Genomic DNA, 22771 nt, shown 5'->3' with positions numbered 1-22771 from the left:
ACTATAAGGGAGGAGGGGGAAAGTGAGGTAGAACACGCACTGTGGAAGCCACGAGGCGAATCGTGATCAAACATGCAGCATACTGTACGTTAGAATTATACAAAGGATGATGAAATCATAGGCTATGTAACACCTCCCCACAAAGAAAAAGAAATTTACAAAGGAAATTTCTTATTACTCTAAAACAATCAATCAATCAATCAATCATTTCCTGTGGCACCCTTGGGGATGCATAGGGCCTCGATGAACTCACACCACCACATCCTATCTTGTGCTAACTCCTCAAGATCTCCCCAACACTCATCTCCAGCTTCCCGTCTCATTGTCCTCACCCATGTCTCTTTTGGCCTTCCTCTACCTCTCCTACCAAGTGCCATCCACCCTGGTGTACCTCGTACTATTCCCTGTCTCCTATACACATGTCCTAGCCACTTCCATCGTGAGAACCTAACATATTCATCGACCGGCTGCACTCCCGTTATTTCTCTAATTCTACTATTTGGTATCCTTTCCCACCACTTAACTCCGAATATTCTTCTAAGTGGTTTTTTTTCAAACACCAAGAATTTATTTTCCATAGTCACTGTGCTGTACCAAGACTCGTGTCCATAAATTAAGATACTCCTAACCATTACCTTATAAAGTTTGATTTTTGTATGCACAGAAAAATTGTTATTATTCCGAATATTTTTAAGCATTCCCATTGCCTGATTAGCCTTCTTTAACCTTTCCTCGAATTCAAGTTCAAAGAACCATCCTTGGCTAAATAAGTACCTAAATATTTAAACCTATCAACTTGCTTTACAACCATACCTCCAATTACACATTCCTGCGCATTTTCCATATTCATATTGATTATTTCAGTTTTTCCACAATTAATAACCAAACCCACCTTGCGACCTTCACTCACCAAACAGTCCAACACTCTCTGCATCTCTTCTGGCCCATCACAAATCAAAACTATATCATCTGCATAATCTAAATCCAAAAGTTTCCTGTTCTCTCCCCAAAGTATACCTGCACCCGTTTCTGTTCCAACGCGTTTCATAATGTAATCAATGACCAATATAAATAGTAAAGGCGATAGAACACCACCTTGAATTTACTCTAAAACAATCTGTCTAAAGTCTAGATAACCAATCTGCAATAACATTTTCTTTCCCCTTGATATGTTGTATGTCTAATGAATACTCCTGAAGAAGTAGACTCCATCTAGTCAATCTCTGATTTTTATCTTTAAACTTACTAAGGAATTTCAGTGGGTTATGATCGGTATAAATGACTATGGGGTCAAAACCAGAAGACAAATAAAATGATAAATGCTGTAAACCCAAAATCAAGGCCAAAAGCTCTTTCTCAATAGTTGAGTAGTTCTTTTGAGGTGAAGTGAACTTCTTACTGTAATAAGATACAGGGTGTTCAATACCCTGATCATCCTCTTGCAGCAAAACAGCCCCAGCTCCTGTATCACTTGCGTCAACAGCCATCTTAAAAGGCTTAGCAAAAATTTGGAGTAGCGAGCACTGGCTGACTTAATAGGATAGCTTTAAGTTTGCTGAAAGAGGATTCACAGTTATCGGTCCAGACAAATTTAACTCCTTTTTTCAGTAGGTCTGTAAGTGGTGATACAAGAACTGAAAAGTTAAGAACAAATCTCCTGTAATAACCTACCATTCCCAAAAATCTCTGTAGCTCTTTCCTACTTTTAGGTCTGGGAAGATCACTTATAACCTGAACCTTAGCTGCTGGTGGTGCAACATGTCCATCACCAATTATGTACCCAAGGTACTGAACTTTAGCTTCACCAAACTCACACTTCGATAAATTAGCTACAAGATTAGCCTGAACCAAACGCTCAAGAAATTTACTGACATGGCATAGGTGATCTTTCCAGTTGTCACTGAAGATTAATACATCATCAATATAAACAACGCACCCTGCCAAACCCTCTGTTACAACATTCATGAGCTTCTGAAATGTGGCTGGTGCATTCTTCATACCATACGGCATTACAGAACATGCAAAAGTCTTTCCTAGTGTTACAAAACATGAGATCTCCCTAGCACCTTCAGTCATAGGTACTTGCCAGTATCCCTTTAACAAATCAAACTTACTTATGTATCTAGCTTTTCAGATCATGTCTATGCAATCTTCCACGCGAGGGAGAGGGTAAGTGTCTGTTTTGGTTATCTGATTAACACGTGTGTAGTCGATGCAAAGCCGCTGTGACCCACCTGGCTTAGGGACTAGAGTGACAGGAGAACTCCACTCGCTCTGACAGGGCTCAATCATCTTGTGGTCCAACAGGTAGCCAAGCTCCTTCTGGATGAGAGGAACTTTCACTGGGTTCACACGGTAAGGAGGCAGTTTAATTGGCTTTGCGTCTCCAACATCGACATCATGCATCAACACAGTGGTTTTTCCTGGAGTAGCACGGAACACTTGCGGGTACTCCTGCAGTAATGCCGAAAACTCCTGCCTTTCCTCGGGAGCTAGATGAGAAAACTTAGTCTGGAGATCATTCATGATATCAGGATTCTTCCCCAAACTATCACTCAGGCTCATGCTGCATGGGAGAACTTCACTTGCAGACTCGGGTTGAACAGCTACAGTGCAGACTGGGTTATTTTCGTCCCGCCTGTGATATAACTTTAGCATGTTGATGTCACAAAGTTGCTTGTTCTTTCTACAATCTGGTGTGGTGATGACATAGTTGACATCACTGAGTTTCTTCTCCACGAAATAAGGACCACTAAACTTGGCTTGAAGAGGTTGCCCATGCACCGGTAGCAGAATCAAAACCTGATCTCCTGGCTGAAAGTGGCGTAACCTGGATTTCCTGAGCATCGATTTGAGTGTTTGATGATATCTCTCCAACGCTCCTTGGGTCTGGGAATGGTAAGCTGAAGACGTGATCTGGGTGATGCCCAACCCTTTTAGAGACTGCTTGAAAACATTTGACATGAAATTACTTTCCCGGTCTGACTGTACCTCCTTCGGCAGACCAAACTTTGTGAAGAGCCCTAGCATTTCCTTAACCACGTTCTTTGCTGAGATATTTCTAAGTGGAATGGCTTCAGAATAACGAGTAGCCATATCAATCAGGGTCAACACATAAGAAAATCCTGAAGAAGTCTTAGGAAGAGGGCCCACAATATCCACCAACACTCGGGTGAATGGCGCCTCAAAATGAGGAATGGGAACTAGAGGTGCAACCTTTTCGGTCTGATTACACGTCCCCACAACTTGACAGGTGTGACAAGACTTACAATACCAGGAAACATCTCTGAAGATACCTGGCCAGTAGAAGTGTTTCAAAATGCGTGCCACAGTCTTCCTCACTCCAAGGTGTCTTGCCAAACTGGAATCATGAGCCACTGTAATGATATCCTGCCTACAAACACGAGGGATGACAACTTGATGTACAACCTCCCATTCACAGTCGGCTGATGCTGTTGGGGGTCTCCACTTCCTCATAAGTACTCCTGACTTTATATAATAACAAGTAGAAGCACCAGCTGACTCTTCCTCACTGCAAGCAGAGTTAGCTAGACCAAACTCAGGGTCAGCAACCTGCAACTCAACCAACTCTTGACGAGACAAATTATCAACACTAAGGGGTACTGCCTCATGTGATGAGTGGTCCAAATTAGCAAGAAAAGTGTCAGCTAGGATAACATCATCATCATCATTATCCTCTAAGTCACCAGTAACTTTAGACTTAGCCCTAGTGACAGCACATGCAGAGAACACATCAGGGACATCACAATCCTGGGTCGCAGCCACTGGCTCACTAGACAACTGAGAAGCTGGACACACTTGACTTCCACCAATATCATTTCCAAGTAAAAAAGTTAAACCTGACATCGGGAGTGTCTCAACCAACCCAACCATAACGGAACCATTAACAAAACCAGACTCTAAATTCACTCTGCACAGAGGGACAGAGAAGTAATCATTCCCTACACCTTGTAAGATTACAGTTTCATCAAAGGAATTAACATTAGAGCCTAGAACACTGGTCAGCATAAGGGATTGGCAAGCACCTGTATCACAATATATTTTAACTGATTTCCTGTTATTACTGTCCAGAGGACTGACAAAACCATCAGACAGGAAATTAGCACATGAACTCTTGAGAGAGTCACCCACGTTACTGCTCAAAAGAGGAGCTTGATCATGAGAATTTAATTTACCCCTCAAAGCAGGTTCAGTTAACTCGGTTAAAGAATTCTGGGAACTCTCAAGGGTGGACACTAGACCAATTGACTGAATATTTAAAGACTCCTTTTTGTTCACATCACACTGTCTCCTGAAACATTTCTCCGTAGTATGACCAAGCTTACTACAATAAGTGCATTTACTTTTCTGAAATCTAGAGGGGAAGCTGGTATTTACTTCCTGAGAAACATCATCTTTATTCTCTTTCCTGTTACCTGTACTCTGAGTAGAGGCAATGTACTTACTCTCAGCTTTCCTTTTTTCTTTAGAATATCTCTTGTGAGTGAGAACATATTCATCAGCTAAAACTGCAGCATCAGACAAATTATCTATTCTTTTCTCATCAAGATATAGGCTTACATCTTTATTAATACACCTTTTGAAGTCCTCTAGCAAAATCATCTGCTTAAATTTACCAAAATCAGAATCCACATTCTGCTCTAACAGATCTTCTTTGATTTTTGCATACTCAACATGGGATTGCTTACCTTGCTTATAAGTTGTCCTAAATTTTACTCTATAGGCTTCAGGAACAAGCTCATAGGCCTTAAGAATCAAGCTCTTAACTACATCATAATTATCAGATTGATCCTGAGGCAAAGATGCATAAGTTACTTGAGCTTTACCGGTGAGAACAGTTTGAAAGAGTACTGGCCAATACTTTCTGGGCCAATTAAAACCTGTAGCTACCCTCTCAAACAACTGAAAATACTTTGTTAAATCAGATTCATTAAAAGGAGGGACAAGTTTAACATTTTTAGCCACATCAAAATCATCAGAGCTAGATGATCCAGTTCCACATTGTTTCATGCGATACTCATGGTCTGCCTGAATCCTAGCAAGTTCAACTTGTGCGTGAAACTCAGCCTCCTTAGCACGAGCCTCCTGCAGGGCTAGCTGTAACTTAGCTAATTCAATCTGCGTTTGCTCATCTGGAGGAGTTACATTAAACAAGCTTTTATTAATTATGTCAACAATTTGATCTTTAGAATGATGAGAGCGAACAGCAATTCCCAATTGTTGAGCAACAAGCTTAAGTTCATTCTTTGTTCTGTTTTCTACATCACACACTGTTTGCACATTTGACAAAAAATCTTTGGCTTCATCAAGAGTAGTAATAGTAGACATCATGAATAAATCACAGTCACAAAATATCAAGCAATATCCTTATGATAATATCCCGAATATCCTGATAAGAGGTCGCCAAATTTATGTTACGGAACAGAGAAAACTGTCCCGCAAAGTTCCAGGTTCAAAACAAAAGAGTTAGGTAAAATTACAAGTTAAAGTTTAAAGCTCAAACTAACAACTAAACATTCAGGACTCATAAGGATAATGTAATGGCAAAAACAGGTTGAATATATGGTTAACTGCAATAGCCGCTATTAACACGAAATTAGCAAGAGTAAATTTATCTAAGTCAGCCCTGATAAAATGAGAAAACCGGATAATGCTCAGTTAATGCAAGATATATTATTACAGATACAAAATATTATTACTACTGGCTGACAGTAAAAACTTTACATTAATCACAAAAACCTCACCAGGCCTACGAATTAACACCTTATGCTATACAGTACAAGAAAAAAATGTAATAACACTTATACTCAAATTACACAGCTGCTAGATGGTTGGAGACTTCCTGAGCACTCACAAAAATAACAACAACTGTACAGGGAGGACAGAGATGTGAACAAAATGAGGAGTAGATCTAAGTGGCAATTAATGCAGAGACTGAGCTCATTATATAGGGGCCGGCAGAGCTTGATACAACTTGTAAGAAGGACGCGCAAATGAAGCCATAGGGGACAAAGAGTTGACACTCCTGCTCTGAACAACAGAAAGAACGACTTACTCTACTATAAGGGAGGAGGGGGAGAGTGAGGTAGAACACGCACTATGGAAGCCACGAGGCGAATCGTGATCAAACATGCAGCATACTGTACGTTAGAATTATACAAAGGATGATGAAATCATAGGCTATGTAACAATATATATATATATATATATATATATATATATATATATATATATATATATATATAGTGTCGCATTATGTTTTAAACACTTTTTTTCTTTAATGCAATAACCTCCCATATTATTGCTGGATTACTTTGCAAAGTCTAATAGTATACTGTCCATGTATTTAATGCACTGTGATATAATCATATTTACAGAGATGCCACTAAATCAAAACTCGTTCAGACCATAGAGACAAAAAAGAAGCTTAATAGATACCTTGCTTAGAACACTTTTTTTTTTTTTTTTCTATTGTTATAACTGGCGATGGAAGTTATGCCTTTACATGCCTGGACAATTCTGAAGGTTTTTCAGCAGACTGACACTGTGAATTCATTTGGCCATTTCAGGCCTCATCTGTCAAGAATGTGAAAGCATACACATTATTGTTCAGTATGTCAGCATCAAGAGTCTTGTCAGAGGAGAGGCAAAATGTACATATACGATCCCTAGTTTCTTTACCCTCTGGAGGACAACGCTGTACAAAGGCCAGGGGAATAGATATTGGTATCTCATCACACACACACACACACACACACACACACACACACACACACACACACACACACACACACACACACACACACACACACAACAGTAAAAAAAAAAAAGCAAGAGTGGCCTTTCCTAAGGCAATTTTATACGTAGAACACAAAAACAACACCCAATTTTGTGTGTGATCCACCAATTTCTTGTAAATGATCCACCTACATGTAACGCTATTTATCACAAGGCACCTTGTGTGCTAAGTCACGAATGGGTCCTATCTCCAGTGCGTCATTATCATTTTGTGCAAAATTTTAATTTGATTAAATGATCTAATTTTTGTTAATTTTTTCAGGTGACATTGATATTACTTAAGCAATATTGCCTAGAGGATGCAAGAATTCTCCAAACAGCTTTTGTTATATATGCGGATCGCTGACAAACAACATTAAAGACGCTTGACTCCACACGTGAAGAAGCTATATGAGCTGTACTTCGGATGTAAAATTGATGACCAGGACAAATGATGGGCACCTCATATTTGCTGTGTCAGGTGCACAAGTTCCCTTTCGACATGGGTCAAAGGCACCGGTCCTGGTCTCACGTTTAGTGAGCCAATGGTCTGGGGAGAGCCGAAGGACCATTCAACTGACTTTTACATCTGGTTAACAGATATCACAGGAAAGTATTCATTCCTCTATGTTCCTTGTCAGTTAGCATTTTCTCACAAGACATCTCTTTTTTTTTTTTTCTCAATACAGAATAAGTGCTATGATGTTTGTTTTTCTAACTACAGTTCGCAACCGGAAGGGCAATAAAAGCTATTATCTACCCAGATGTTCAGTCTGCTATTCGCCCTGTAAGACAATCGAGTGATATACCTGTTCCTCAGCCACCATGTGAAGTACAAAGCGATGACACAGACAGCTCGGACGAACCAGGATCACATGATTCCACGTACGAGCCACGACATGAATCTGACAGGAAACCGCATCTCATCACCCAGCCTAAACTCAGTGATTTGGTCCGTGATCTAACCCTTACTAAACAACAGAGCGAACTCCTAGCCTCCCGTCTGCAATAATGGAATCTGGTGGATAAAGCTGCACGGATTACAACATTCAGGAAGCGCTCGTCAGATCTGCAGCAATTCTACTCAGTGGAAAACAACCTTTGTGTTTGCAGTGATATCAGAGGACTCATTGATGCTCTTGAATTGAGTCATGAACCAAGCCACTGGAGGTTCTTTGTTGATGCATCTATTTACAGCATTAAAGCTGTTTTACTGCACATTGGAAACACCATGTCATCCGTTCCAGTTGCTCACTCAGTCATTTTAAGAGAGACATATGGAAATCTTTCTTTCATTCTAGATCGCATAAATTACAGTGAGCATGAATGTCTTATTTGTGCAGATTTGAAAGTTGTGGCCATTCTTAATGGGTTACAAACTGGCTGTACAAAATTTATTTGCTTTATGTGCAAGTGGGACAGCCGAGCAAGATCAAAACATTATGTACGCTCAGCATGGTCACCTCGGGATTCACTGATACCCGGATCCCACAACGTTATTCATGAACCACAAGTAAAGAAGGAAAAGATCATGTTGCCACCTCTCCACTGAATTAATGATGGATGAAACTGAGTTAGCTGCATGGTATGCATTCAATGGTGTGTGCAATGGACTACTGGGAAAGCATAAAGAGGGCCAACGTAATGTTTTAGTGGATGAACTAATAAAGTGTTACCAAGATCTTGGGTGCAACATGTCACTGAAGCTTCATTTTCTACATTCTCGTCTGTCCTTTTTCCCAGAGAATGCAGGGGACGTAAGTGATGAACACGGAAAGAGGTTTCATCACGATATGTCAATAATGCAGAGCAGGTACAAAGGGAAATGGAGTCAAGCCATGCTAACCGATTTCTGCTGGAATCTGAAGCGTGACCAACCAGAGACATCACACAAACGCAGAATAAGTACAGAAACTCATTCTGAACTACTTGTTAAGTGCTTATTTTTTAATGGATATTGAATATTAACAATGATGACATTTCATTTGACAATGACAATATAATTATTTCATCTTTTTGTTTGAATGTATGAATGTTTAGTAGGCATATTACGAGAAAATGTGACGTACTAGGGGTATCTTGCTATCAGATTCAGATTCAGCACACTTGAATTGATATTAAAATCCTAAAGAGGACAATGTATTTTTCTTGATCCTGAAAATTCTTATACAGTGTAATCATTAGTGAACTGCCAATATCCATTAACCTGGCCTTATTTTACCTTGTCTTTCATTTCCTTTTCACTATGAGGGGGGGGGGGGCGTGGAAAACCTAGAGATCTTGACTGGACACACTGATCATTTGAGCTTTTACAGAACTGACTGAGCAATATAGGCTGAAACTCAATTCAAGTCTCTGACGGCCATAATAAATATACGAGGTCTGATCATAAAGTATCCGACCTTTAACCGGTAAAAAAAAAATTTTTTTGGGGGGGTTGGTTTCTGAGTTCAGACTTTAATCCCTTTACCAGTATGCCCCTTAGAGCTCCATACACTTAGCCTAGCGGTATTTCCATTGTTGGAAACATTTTGTAAAGTGCGTTTTTGGAATCATGAGCAAGATCTTTGTCTCACTTGTCTTTATCATCTTTGTTTCCATAAATCTTGAACCCCTCAGTGGCATCCTCAGTTTAGAAAACACCCAAAAGTTGTAGGGTGCCAGGTTTAGAAAGCAGAGAGCCTGCTGAACCTGTGTGATCCTGTGTTTTGTCAAAAATTCCTGGGTGAGATTGGATGAGAGGGCTGGGGCATTGTCGTGGTGGAGCCACCAGTACTCCGTCTCCCATTACTCTCGTCTCTTGCAATTCACCACATTCTGTAGGCGACGGATAACTTCCAAGTAACATTCTTTATCAATTATTTGCTTTCTGGAGCATACTCACAATGACTAACACCTTGACAGTTAAAAAATAAAAATCAGCATTTTTTAAGTGATTGTAGCCTACCAGTCCTAAATTTGGGTACCACCTATAACTTAACATCGCCTGCTAAATCTTCCTGATGGTTTTAAATTGCTTGCCATCAAAATGTTGACAAAATTTGATGAAATAACAATGCTTGATTACTGCAGCATGTTCATCAGGGCACTAAAAGAAAATCTGATGAGCAAGAACACCTCCTCAAACACACATTGCTGGGCGGCAGCATTGAACATAAATAAGCATGCGCAAAATTACTTAAGGTCATGCTCCACTCAGTCGCATCCCCGTGCTCATTCTGGATTACAAGAAAAAAAATGGTCAGATACTTTTCGATCATACCTCGTATGTTCAACCTGCAGATCTGGCAAAGGGATGATTCACCTGTCCCTGTACGTCGTGAGGCGGGCTACTAGCTCAGTGCCTTGTGTTTTCGGTGGCCTTGCCTGCGGTGTGCATCTGGGACGTGTTGAAGTGTGTCAGATGCGTGTGGTACGCATCTAGTTGATCACATACCTGTACCCCCCATACAATATATCTACCCCCCATGTATATATGCCCCCCCCCCTAATGCATACATGCCCCCACCAAACTTGCTGACCTAGCACGCTTTCCCAGGGCCCCGAGCCTGGAAAGACGGCGCCACTGCGTCAGTTCAGAGCAGACACTCAAGAAGGGCAGACTATTTTGTTGTGAGCTCGTAATAAACTCCTTATCTAGCTGTTTGTACACGGAGTTTCTATCACCAAAGTATTGCAAGTTACATTTGGTAGCAGCGGTGTTTTGGACCATCAGATTCTGACCGCTTCCTCCACTATTTAGTGACACGAACAGATACACGACGTCTCGCATCTCACAGCCTCACCCCTCCTCAGTGCCTCTAGTGGTGTAATTACCGGCTGTGCTTTCCGGGTGTACAATTTCTCTCACCAGTGCTCACCTCCCAAACAACCCCACCCACACACCTTGTTCCTGCCCGCAAGTGTCTCCCTCGCCGACCTACACACCTGTTTCACCTGTTCCCAACACCTATTCCGAACTCATCATAAATCCTACCACCACGGTGCCACTTATCACTGTCTGCCCACTGCCATTCTCTGCATTTGCAACTCAACAGCTCTACACCTGCACTGAACCAACATCTGCCCTCACACCCCACCACCGGCCCCGACGCCGCCACATGTGGTCTGAATTACGTGAGCCTCCTAAGACCGCCACTCCCTGCTGGTGACTCATCGCAGCGTCTCTTCCCGTCTCGACTTAAGCCCAGCGAGAAGTTCCTCATCTTCTAAGACTCATCCAACATATCGCTCCAGTCTCGTCCCCAGCCACTCTCCTCTCCGCCCAGCTGTCTCTCCACCGCCGCCCCGCCCCGCCCCGCTCCAGCCCCACTATGTCCAGCCACACCTGCACGTCATACATCTCGTCAATTCCGTCTCTACTGTGTAACTATAGTATACCTTACCTTTCTATAGAGATTATCCTCGATTTTCTCTACAGATTGGATCTTTTGTAAATATTCTATCTCATTTCCATTACCCAGTTTTCATCTTCACCTACGTTATTTATTATCCATCTCATCCTTCGCTTTTGTTTAAACCATCCATCCCCTCACCTTCATTCGTTTTCACACCTACTCGTGTATTACATTCTCTCATTGTTATATTATACATTTCCACCTACATATCCATCTTCATCCTCCATTTCATCTTCCACTGCCGCATCAAATGTCATACTTTCCACATCAACCGCTTAACACCAGCCCTCTCGACCCGGAAACATCACCTGATCATACACCGTCTGCCGACTCTAACACGATCACTCACTTACGAAGTGGCAAAGAGTACCACCGCCCTGTACCTGACACTTCCGTTTCACTTCCCGCAGACCCACTTACTACCCATCCTACACTCGTAAATCCAGATACCTCCTCCTCTACCCCTACCTCTACACTCCCTTCTTCTTCCTCTACTCCTTCCCCTATCGTTGACTCTCCTGCCTCACTTCATACCCCGTCTTGCTCGCCCTTAACTACCACTACCTTCTCTCTCTCTCACACCTCTCCTACCGCCACTTCTGCTCTTCCAGCCATGGCCAACTCTCCACAGTCTATCTATCTCGATGATGCCAATTGTCCCATAATTACCGGCCAGGACCCAACTTGGTCTGTCTATGAATTCCTCAGAGAAGTCGAAACGGACATCCACAATCGACAGATCACCGATGAATCGCTCAAAGTAGCCTACCTCATGGGTCGCTTGCACCACGGCAAATCGGACATTGGATCCGCAATCCGTGCAGGACATTTCGATAGCATTCATACCTTTGCTGATTTTCGTACAGAACTCATCAGCCTTTGTTGCCAGCATTCAAATACCGCGTCTCTCATGGGATTCATTAATCTCCTAAACCAAATGGATGAGGACTTGAGGGTCCCAGCGCAACATGCTAAGCTCTGCGAAGCTGCCGCTGTCATGAAAGCAACTAGTAGCGAGATGCTCCAATTACTGGTAGGCACAAAATGATTAGAAGACAAAAATGGCGTTCCAGTGCTTTCACTCACCAACTTTGCTGACTTAATTGGTTAGCTGAGATTCCTTTACTGGCTTACTCCTAAACAGCAAGAGCTAGCCTTGGAAATCGGTTTCAATCCAGGAGATAAAATTATTCAGGTCACTAAAGCCATTCATGAAAGAACCGGTTCAAACTACACGCGTCAGGGCACCACCCAACCCTTGGCCTCCTCAGTCTGTCACACCTCCACCACCCCAGACCAATCTCGCTCCCATCCCACCACACGCGGCAGACCTGCCACGCATCGTTCTCCTACCGCAGGTCGTGATCAATCTAGCGTCCGACGGAACAGACAATCTTCTATTCTTTGCTGGCACTGTGGTCATTCTGGACATCGAGAATCCAGTTGCAACCGTACATACAGACGTCCTCACTCCCAAACCAGACAGCGTATGCCTTCCCGCTCACGTCATCCAAAATGCAAATACCACAAATCCAGCACGACTCGCACCACTGAGGAATGTCGTTACCTCAACCGCCAACAGTCAGGGGAAGCGCCGTGCCCGTATCGGACCAATATCACGTAGAACCAGAAACCCGACTCCCCATCCGCCATGTAGGTCCCATAACATCCTCAGGTTTAGTCATTCTCGGATGCAGTCATGACATACCAACGTCATTCTTCTTGGACACAGGATCTATAGTAAATCTGATCTCTGACACTTCCATACATCTTATTCAACGACATCACAACCACGTCAGTTTCCTAGAACCACCAGACATTCGCCTATATGGTGTCGAAGGCTCAGAGTTTAAGGTTAAGGGAAGAGTCACCCTAGCAGTCAAACTACACAGAGATTTGCCCCCTATCCCAATTGAATTTCATGTCACTAATGACTTGCAGTATCCCACAGATGCCCTTATTGGTTTCTCCACCATGGCACAACACTCCATTGCATTATTACCTGCCTGTGGTAGTATAGACATTTCTGGATTAATCCCAGTATACAGTATGGAATGTCCCCGTCCTGTTCTTACAATCAAATCAGTCCTTCAATTATCTCTGTCCCAATCACTACCAAAAAGTCCAGACCAGCCCAGACCACCACTATCATCATCTGAGAATACAGAGATCATTCCTTTACTGACTGTGAGCAAGGACATAAATTCCTCAATGTCTACTGATACATCATCTCAGCCTTCGGACATGGCTCTTACCTCCTCTCCCGACAACACTATCGCTGACTCAGACATGTCTCAGTTACCTACCTCACACAGTGTGAATGATCTTCTCCAACACGCAGAGACGAAACGTGCAGTAACAAATACGTGCATAATTTTGTTATCGCATGAGTTCACCAAAGTCTCTGTTTGTGTTGCCGGTGCGAAAGATGGAGTAGATGTACTAACACTACCTGAGACGTGTTGTGTAAATGGCTTGACTTATGAGTCAGTGTGGTGCAGAGTCTTAGAGGACAGTTTATGCTACCTGTACTTGCTCAATGTCACAAATGCTCCACTAAAACTTAAAAGTGGTGTAAAGATTAGACTCTTCCTAGTATACCCAGCGGCCGTAAAGGTGTGCCAGGATTCCTCAATTCCTACTATTCAGACTGATGATAGTATGCCAATAGGTGTATGTACTATTAACTCTACGGGGTCTGTGCCGACATCTTTTTTTTTTTTAATGTGAGGAAGAAGGAACCAAAGGCCATGAGCCCGCAGTAACAGTTCCCTCCAAGAGAAAAACAAAATACAATAGAGAGCCAAATTCAAGATACGATCATTTTGAGATGCCTGGACACACTGCGTTTGAAAGACTGGAGATCATAGGCAGCAGGAAATACAGACAGAGGGAGACAGTTCCAGAGCTGACCTGTTGCATAAATGAAAGACTGGGAGTAACGGTTAACTCTTGCATTAGAGAGTTGGACAGAAAAGGGATGGGAGTTTGCTGCCAGACGGGTGCTACGCGCCCGTCGTAGAGGTGGAGGAATGCAAGCATACAGTTCAGAGGAGCAGTGACCATTAAAGTAGCGATAGAAAAGAGATAAAGATGCAACAGTGCGGCGAAGAGACAGAGGCTGAAGGGAATCAGTAAGAGGAGGAGAGTTAATGAGACGAAAAGCCTTTGACTCCACTCTATTGAGAAGAGCTGTATGTGTGGAGCCTCCCCACACATGAGAGTTGTACTCCACACAGGGACGGATAAAACCCCTGTATAGAGTCAACAATTGTGCAGCGGTAAAGAAAGAGCAGAGTCGGCTTAGCACACCCAATCTCTTGGAAGCAGATCTTACAAGTGATGTAATATGATCTTTCCAAGATAAGTCCCGAGTAAATGAAACCCCAAGCATGTTCAAGGATGACGCAGGATTAAGCTGAATATTATTAAACATTAGTGGGTATACCTGTGGAAGATTTTGTCGGGTTGATAGGTGTAAGAACTGAGTCTTAGATGCATTAAAAACAACCATATTATTTTTACCCCAGTCAGAGATACGAGCCAAGTCAGACATTAGGTGTGCCATAGCCTCATCCCTTGTTTGTTGAAGTAACTGTTGAGATGGGCGTTGCGGGAACCAAATGGAAAGGTGAAGGGTGGAGTCATCAGCGTATGAGTGGATAGGGTTAGATGTACAGCTTAGAAGATCATTGATGAATAAAAGGAAGAGAGTTGGTGATAGGACAGAGCCCTGAGGAACACCACTGTTGATAGATCTAGGAGAAGAACGATGGCCGTCTACAACAGCGGCTATAAAATGACCAGAGAGGAAACTAGCAATGAAGGCACAGATAGAAGAATAGAAACCGTAGGAGGGCAGTTTGGAAATTAAAGATTTATGCCAGACTCGATCGAAAGCCTTTGAGATGCCAAGTGCAATGGCAAAGCTTTCACCAAAGTCCCGAAAGGAGGATGACCAGGAGTCTGAAAGGTAGGTGAGAAGATCGCCAGTGGAGCGTCCCTGACGGAACCCATAATAACGATCGGAAAGAAGGTTGTGATAGGAAAGATGCCTTAAAATTTTTCTATTGAGAATTGACTCAAAAACTTTTGAAATACAGGACGTTAAAGCAATTGGACGATAGTTGGAGGGTTGGGATTGGTCACCCTTCTTTGGGACTGGCTGAATGAGAGCAAACTTCCAGCAAGAAGGAAAGGTACAACTTGACAGACAAAGGCGAAAGAGTTTGCCTAGGCAGGGTGTAAACACAGAACCACAGTTCTTGAGAACAACAGGAGGGACCCCATCAGGCCCATATGCCTTGTTAGTACTGAGGCCAGTGATGGCAGAAAATACATCAACTGAAGAAATTTTAATGTCAGCCACGAGGAAGTCAGAGGGGGGAAGAGATGGAGGAACAGCACCTGAATCGTCTAAGGTGGAATTGGAGGAGAAAGTCTGTGTGAAGAGATCTGCTTTATCAGTAGAAGAAATAGCTACAGAACCATCAGAGTAGAAAAGAGGAGGGAAGGATGATGAGGTAAAGTTGTTAGAAAGATTTTTGGCAAGGTGCCAGAAGGAACGGGAAGAATTCGAGTTTGAGAGTTGAGAGCATTTAGTATGGATGAAATTATTTTTAGTAGAGCGAAGAACAGACTTAGCACGATTTCGGGCAGAAACGTAAAGATGATGTGATTCAGGGGTGGGTTGGCTCCGGTACCTTTTGTAGGCCCTCTCCTTGTTGCGGACAGCATTAGAACAAGCGTGATTAAACCAAGGCTTTCTTGCGTTAGTCAAAGGATATGAGAAAGGAATGTATGCTTCCATGCCCGAGAGAATAATCTCCGTAATGCGCAAGGCACACTCGGATGGCTCCCGGCCATGGAAGCAATAATCATTCCAGGGAAAATCAAAGAAGTACTGCCTGAGGGCCCCCCAGTCCGCGGCTCCAAAATGCCACAGACGACGTTTCCCTGGATGGTCCACAGGCCGTACCGGAGTGATAGGACAGGTTAAGGTAATAAGGGTGTGATCGGAGGAGCCCAACGGAGAGAAAAGATTAACAGAGTAAGCTGAAGGATTAGTTGTGAGGAAGAGGTCAAGTATGTTGGAGCTCTCTCCAAGGCGGTCAGGGATACGGGTAGGGTGCTATATACGCTGCTCTAGGGCATTAAGGATAGAAAAGGTGTAGGCTTGTTCACCAGGTGGATCCGTGAAAGGAGAGGAGAGCCAAAGGTGGTGGTGAACATTGAAATCTCCTAGAATGGAGATTTCAAAGAAAGGAGAAATGGATAGAATGTGTTCCATTGTAGAAGTAAGATAGTCAAAGAATTTTTGATAGTCAGTAGAATTAGGGGATAAGTAAACAGCACAGATATATTTAGTCAGAGAATGACAGGAAAGCCGAAGCTAGAGTGTAGAGAATTCAGAAGAATCGAGTTCAGGAACACGAGAGCAAGATAAGTCATTGCATATGTATACACAACAGCCACCTTTGGCTTTGAAATGAGTATAGAGAAAGTAGGAGGATACAGAAAAGAGTTTGCTGTCAGTTGCCTCAGCCAGCTGAGTCTCCGTTAGAAAAAGAAGGTGAGGTTTAGAGGAGGAGAGGTGGTGCTCAACAAAGCGAAAGTTAGAGGAAAGGCCGCGAATGTTGCAGACATGAAGAAGAAGAGAGTCAGACAGTGGTTCCAGGCACCTCGAGTCGTCACCGGGAGAGGGGCGGATGGTGGGGGCATTAATGGTCCCCCCCCCTGGGGACTCCGAGGCTTGGTGGAGAGACGCCATTTTAGATGAATTTTGAATAGGAAGTGTAGTGTGTACTGTGCATGTAGTTTGGCGTAGACAGTTAGAGAAATTTGTACTGGAGAGCATGCTGGCCTACTCTCTGTGTAACTGAGACTCTGAAAAAGTTCAGCAAAGGGGAATGGTCAGGAACTAGTCCTGAGGGCTGATGAAATGGGAGCTCCAGCACTCCCTGTCATCAGCTTTCCATCCACCTCGGGAGTACTGCCCTGCTCGACTGGTGCTACAGTCTCACATCTCACTTGCACGGATTTCCCAGGAAATACGCCTCAACTCCTCGACCTTCTGGCCTCGTACAGAAACGTGGGTGCCTTACCCGGTGAACCGATGGGTAGAACAGACCTTGTCAAACATACGATTGAACTACTACCAGAACTCAGCTGATTTACATACCGGCGTATCGATTTCCTCACAGCCAGAGAAAGCAGACAGATCAAATGTTACAGAACATGTTAGACCAGGACATTACTGAACCCTCCGTCAGTCCATGGAATAGCCCACTTTTCTTAGTACCAAAGAAGGACGGCAACTTTAGACCAGTAGTCGACTATCGTAAGGCCAATTCTGTCACCGTTCCAGACCGTTTCCCGTTACCCGTCCTCACTGATTTGTTAGAATCCCTTGGTGAAAATAACTTAGTCTTTTCGTCTTTAGACCTCCTCAGCGGGTACTGGCAGGTCGAAATGGAAGAGTCCTCTCGCCCAGTTACAGCTTTCAGCACCCCTTCCGGACATTTTCAGTTTAAGAGACTCCCTTTTGGTCTGAGAAATGCTCTTTCCGTGTTCATGCGACTTATCCATTCAGTCTTCAGCGGTATGATGGGACACTCTCTTTTTGCTTACCTAGATGATATCATTGTTGTGAGTAAATCCATCCCTGACCATTTCACCAAGCTCCAGCAAGTCTTTGAACGCCTCCAGCTAGCAGGCCTGAAAATTAATCTCAGTAAATGTGACTTTCTGCAAAAGAAAATCAAATTCCTAGGCCATGTCATAGATGCACAAGGCATTCATACTAATGAGGATAAAACTAAGGCGATTATTAACTTCCCAGAACCTACCACTACCGAAGCTGTACGAAGTTTCCTGGGCCTCAGTTGCTATTATCGTAGATTCATACAAGATTACGCAAAGATCGCCGCTCCTCTGACCCACTTACTCAAGCAGAATGTGCCCTTTGTTTGGACTAACGACCAGTCACAGGCTTTCCAAAAGCTAAAGACAGCTCTTGTAAATGCCCCTGTTCTAGCATTCCCTGATTATACCAAACCCTTTCTTCTCTGCACAGACGCCTCAGGCACTGGACTTAGTGCCGTTTTGATGCAACTCGATGAAGCATCAAGGAAGCGCGTAATAGAGTATGCTAGTTGCACCCTTACAACCGCTGAACGTAACTACAGTGTCACAGATCTCGAAGCGCTAGCGTTAGTCTGGTCCTTTGAAACATTTCAGAGATATAGTCTATGGTTATCCAGTGCATATCCAAACAGACCACCTTCCACTATGTGATTTGTTCAAGAACCGCAACCTAACAGGTAGGCTAGCTAGATGGTCCGTCATCATCCAGGACTTTAATCCCACTTTTCAATATGTACCAGGCAAGTTGAATGTAGTCGCAGACGCACTCTCACGTCACGTAGCAGCAGCTATAACATCACTGCAGCCCGAAGTAACTGAAAACACTACACTAACGTCAGAAGTTGTTCGAAACTTTTAGCGCCAAGACCCCATATGGTCCAAAGTCATTTATTTCCTAGAATCTGGCGATGCCTCGACCTTACCTACTCTGCCAGTATCACTAGATGAGTTCATGCTAGATGATGATCTCTTAAACAGGAAAACACTACTAACAGGCAAAGACATGCCCAATCGTGAAGTACGCCAACTTGTTGTCCCCACTGCCCTGATACCAACGGTTCTTCACATTGTTCATAATACCCTTCAAGCTTCCCATCCAGGTAAAGACCGATGCTTGCGCCAGGCACGTCTCAAGTACTATTGGCCAACCATGCACCACGATATCAATGCCCTCTGTGACTCTTGCCTATCCTGCCACCGCCACAAAGGATCAACCGGCCTGCCTGCACCACTCTTACAATACCCAATCCCGTCACGACCATGGGAAACTGTCTCAATCGATCTCTTAAGACTACCTCTCACGGAATCCGGCGCTGAGTACTTGTTCGTAGCGGTCGACCACTTCTCCTGCTACTGTGTCCTCATACCCCTCTCCGACAAGACTGCGAAGAGCATCGCATGTGCCTTTGTAGAGCACATAATTTGCCCATTCAGTACCCCTCATACCATTCTTACTGACAACGGTACAGAGTTCAATAATAGCCTTCTCAATGAGGTCTGTCGCCGCTTTCATATCAGTAAGTGCAATGTCGTGCCTAACCATCCGGCTTCCAATGGCCTTGTAGAACGCCACAACCGGAAAATCTTAGAGTGCCTTAGACATCTAGGCTCCCATAGTTCGTCCTGGGATGACTGGATTCCCCAAGTGGCATCCTCAATCAATAGCTCCATCAATGCATCCATTGCTGAATCTCCCTTCTTCATCCTCTTTGGTTTTGACAAGAACCTCCCATACTCTCTCTTGTCCTCAAAGCCAGAACCCATCTACAACATGGATGATTATGTTAAACTAAAATTGGCCAACTTCCAGACAATCCATCAGTATATCCAATCCACTTTGGCTTCCTCTCAGGAGGACATGATGCAGCGCCAACATAATTCCGCCTCTCCTATCACCATCAATGTAGGCGATCTTGTCTTTGCTCATTCCCATACACATTCCTCTAAGTTGGATGACAAATTTACATGGCTCCACCGCGTCCTCACTGAACAAGGCAATAAATTTCACCTCCAGGACCTGTCCACTAAGGACACCAGATGGGTCCACGTCAATGACTTAAAGCGAGCACCCCGTGGCCTCGAGTTGGAAGGGTCACTTACACAACCTCCTGACCCCCGTTCGCCTCCACACATCCCTCAATCTACTCTGTCTCCTCCTATCCCTCAGTCTCCTTCATCTCCACCTCCACCTACTCATTCATCAACCAATCAATATCGGTCCAAACTGCGCTCTGCCCATGAACCTCTTCAAGACCTCCCCCATTAACTCTACCCTGATTTTCTCGGTACGATGTTAGCGATCTCCCTGCTGGCAGTGCTGACCCTCCTGGGGTCTGGGTCAGGTCAGGACGATGGTGGAGTACGTCCCGGGGCCTTGGTCGGCTCAGGAGGCGAGGTAATGCTTATCGAGGAACTAGTCTCCCTGCGCTACGATCTTGCGCCCCTGGCCGACATAGCCATTGCCCTACCTGCCTACAAACACCAGCTCCACGGAATCAAGACCCATCTCACGGCCATCATGGGGACACACAACCCAAATGAGTATCTCTATAACCTTGTCCTACCACTCTCCTGGCAATTGCAATACATAAGTAACAGATTCACTGAGCTCAATGACACATTTTCCATTCAGACACCCGTTGGTCGTTCTCGTGTGAAACGAGGTCTCTTCGACTTTGGTGGTGAGATTCTGAGTGGCTTGTTTGGCGTTGCTACAGCCCGTGACATTTCTGGCTTCAAATCTGATCTCACTCATTTAGCTTCAGCCCTAGAATCCCAACGCCGAGTCATCAAAATCCAACACACTATGTTACAGAAGCTTACAACCCACCTAAATGAAGTCACGTCCACTCTAAACAACTTCACCGATATCTTACAACGACACCTTTCAGATCTCAACGTTATCTCTCAGTTCTTCTACCTCAAACTCAACATGGATAATCTCCAACTGGCCATTGACTCTCTCCTGTCTCAAGTCTCTACCTTGGTTCGTATCCTGGTCGATGCTATAAATGGACGTGTCACTGCCGACTTCGTACCTGTCTCAGCTCTCCGTTCTGTCCTGGAATGGGCTCACTCCACCTTCGGTCTATCCCCAGTCCTCCCCTACTCCTCCCTCGAATATTATTATCCTGTTCTCGAAGCCACTCTTCTCACCAAATACGTCGTCGTCCATATTCCTCTCCGTTCTGCCATAACCTTTAACCTTTTCCACATCATTCCCTTCCCTTTCCGCCTCAACAACTCCTCGTTACAAGTATCTGTTCCTTCAGAATATTTCCTCCTCTCCCATGATCATCTTTGAGTTGCCTTCCTTTCTTCCACAGACCTCCAGAAATCTTCCTCCCTTACTCCGACCTCTCGTCTCTGTGCTGCCCACCTTTTCGCTATCTTCCCTAGCAGCGCTACACCCTGTGAGTCTGCTTTAGTTCGCAACCATTCCATCTACTCGGCCTGTTCTTTTGTACCAGCTTCTGAACTCCCGGTCCACCATGCTCACCTCAACCATGTCCAGTACTTCTTCTTTGCTGTTCCCATCTCTGTCACAATCATGTGTCCTGGTTCTTCGGTTCGAGCCGTCCCCGCTAGTGGTCTCTACAAAGCACCAGACTATTGTACCATCAAATCAGAGTCCGTCATCACTTACGCCACTCGCTATCACCAAGCTGTCCGTAAACACTCCTATGACATCTTTCAACCAATCGACATGCCTTCCACCCTACCATCTGTCAACATTACCATCACCTCCCCTAACTTGCGCATGCTAACATTCCTCAATGACAGTGACTTCATTATAGATCAATTTTCTCTGGCCTTCAGCCGTTCCTGGGTTCATCCAACAGTTGTGTTTCCCCCTGTGGTTATCGCTTTCATAGGTTTTCTACTCATCATATGTGCAGTGCATTGTTGTGTCAGGAAAATGGAATGCCGACTCCAGGAAATCAGAGTCGCTACAGGCATAGTACATCCTACACACGACGTAGAAACTCCCTGTACTTAGTGCCCTCACATTCAGTGACTACCAATGCCATCTGACAATTAACCAAACTGTGAACGGAACTCTTCCTACCAGAAAATGATGGTATTTCTTTACTGCATTATTGAGTTACAGTGTATCCTACAGAAACTAACAAAAAAAAAAAATGAACGAAGAACAACAAAAGAACTCTCATATCTACTCCTTGTTTATCATGTATCAAGATATTATTGTATAATCCCCATTAAGTCTATGTATACCTTCGACCCTTACTGGACACATACCTATTAATCCTTCTATATCTTATCTGTATATATCCCTCTAATTCCCTCCCCTAAACATGGCCATGTCTCCCCTACTGCCCCTGTATCATACTCATCCCTTGTACAAACCTCCCCGACCTTGCCTTAATAATATAATCAAACACCATATAACTCCTGGTGTCAGGAGACACCATCTCAGCTACCCGGGGGAGTAGTGTACCCCCATACAATATGTCTACCCCCGATGTATATATGCCCCCCCCCCCCAATGCATACATGCCCCCACTAAACTTGCTGACCTAGCACGCTTTCCCAGGGCCCCAAGCCTGGGAAGACGGCGCCACTGCGTCAGTTCAGAGCAGACACTCAAGAAGGGCAGACTATTTTGTTGTGAGCTCTTAATAAAATCCTTATCTAGCTGTTTGTACACGGAGTTTCTATCACCAAAGTATTGCAAGTTACATACCTGCGTCATGCTGGAATAGCCACAAATATTACACTAAGGCGCAGGGCAGAGCACTGGGGAGTACGCTGTGCTGGATCGGCGTGTGAGTCAAAAGGATGTCATTGAAGTCTTAACCAGACAATAATTACGTTTTCCCCCTTAGTAAACTGTCGGGGTAGGTGCGGCGATTAGAGGTGTCCTCTGTCTTGTTTATTTTTTTTCTTTCTGTCCGGACAGCTGGAGTCAG

This window comes from Coenobita brevimanus, chromosome 79 (assembly GCF_032717465.1).
Source record: "Coenobita brevimanus isolate Jiangsu-jjx chromosome 79, ASM3271746v2, whole genome shotgun sequence".
Lineage (NCBI taxonomy): Eukaryota > Metazoa > Arthropoda > Malacostraca > Decapoda > Coenobitidae > Coenobita > Coenobita brevimanus.
Note: the sequence above shows the minus strand (reverse complement) of the source record.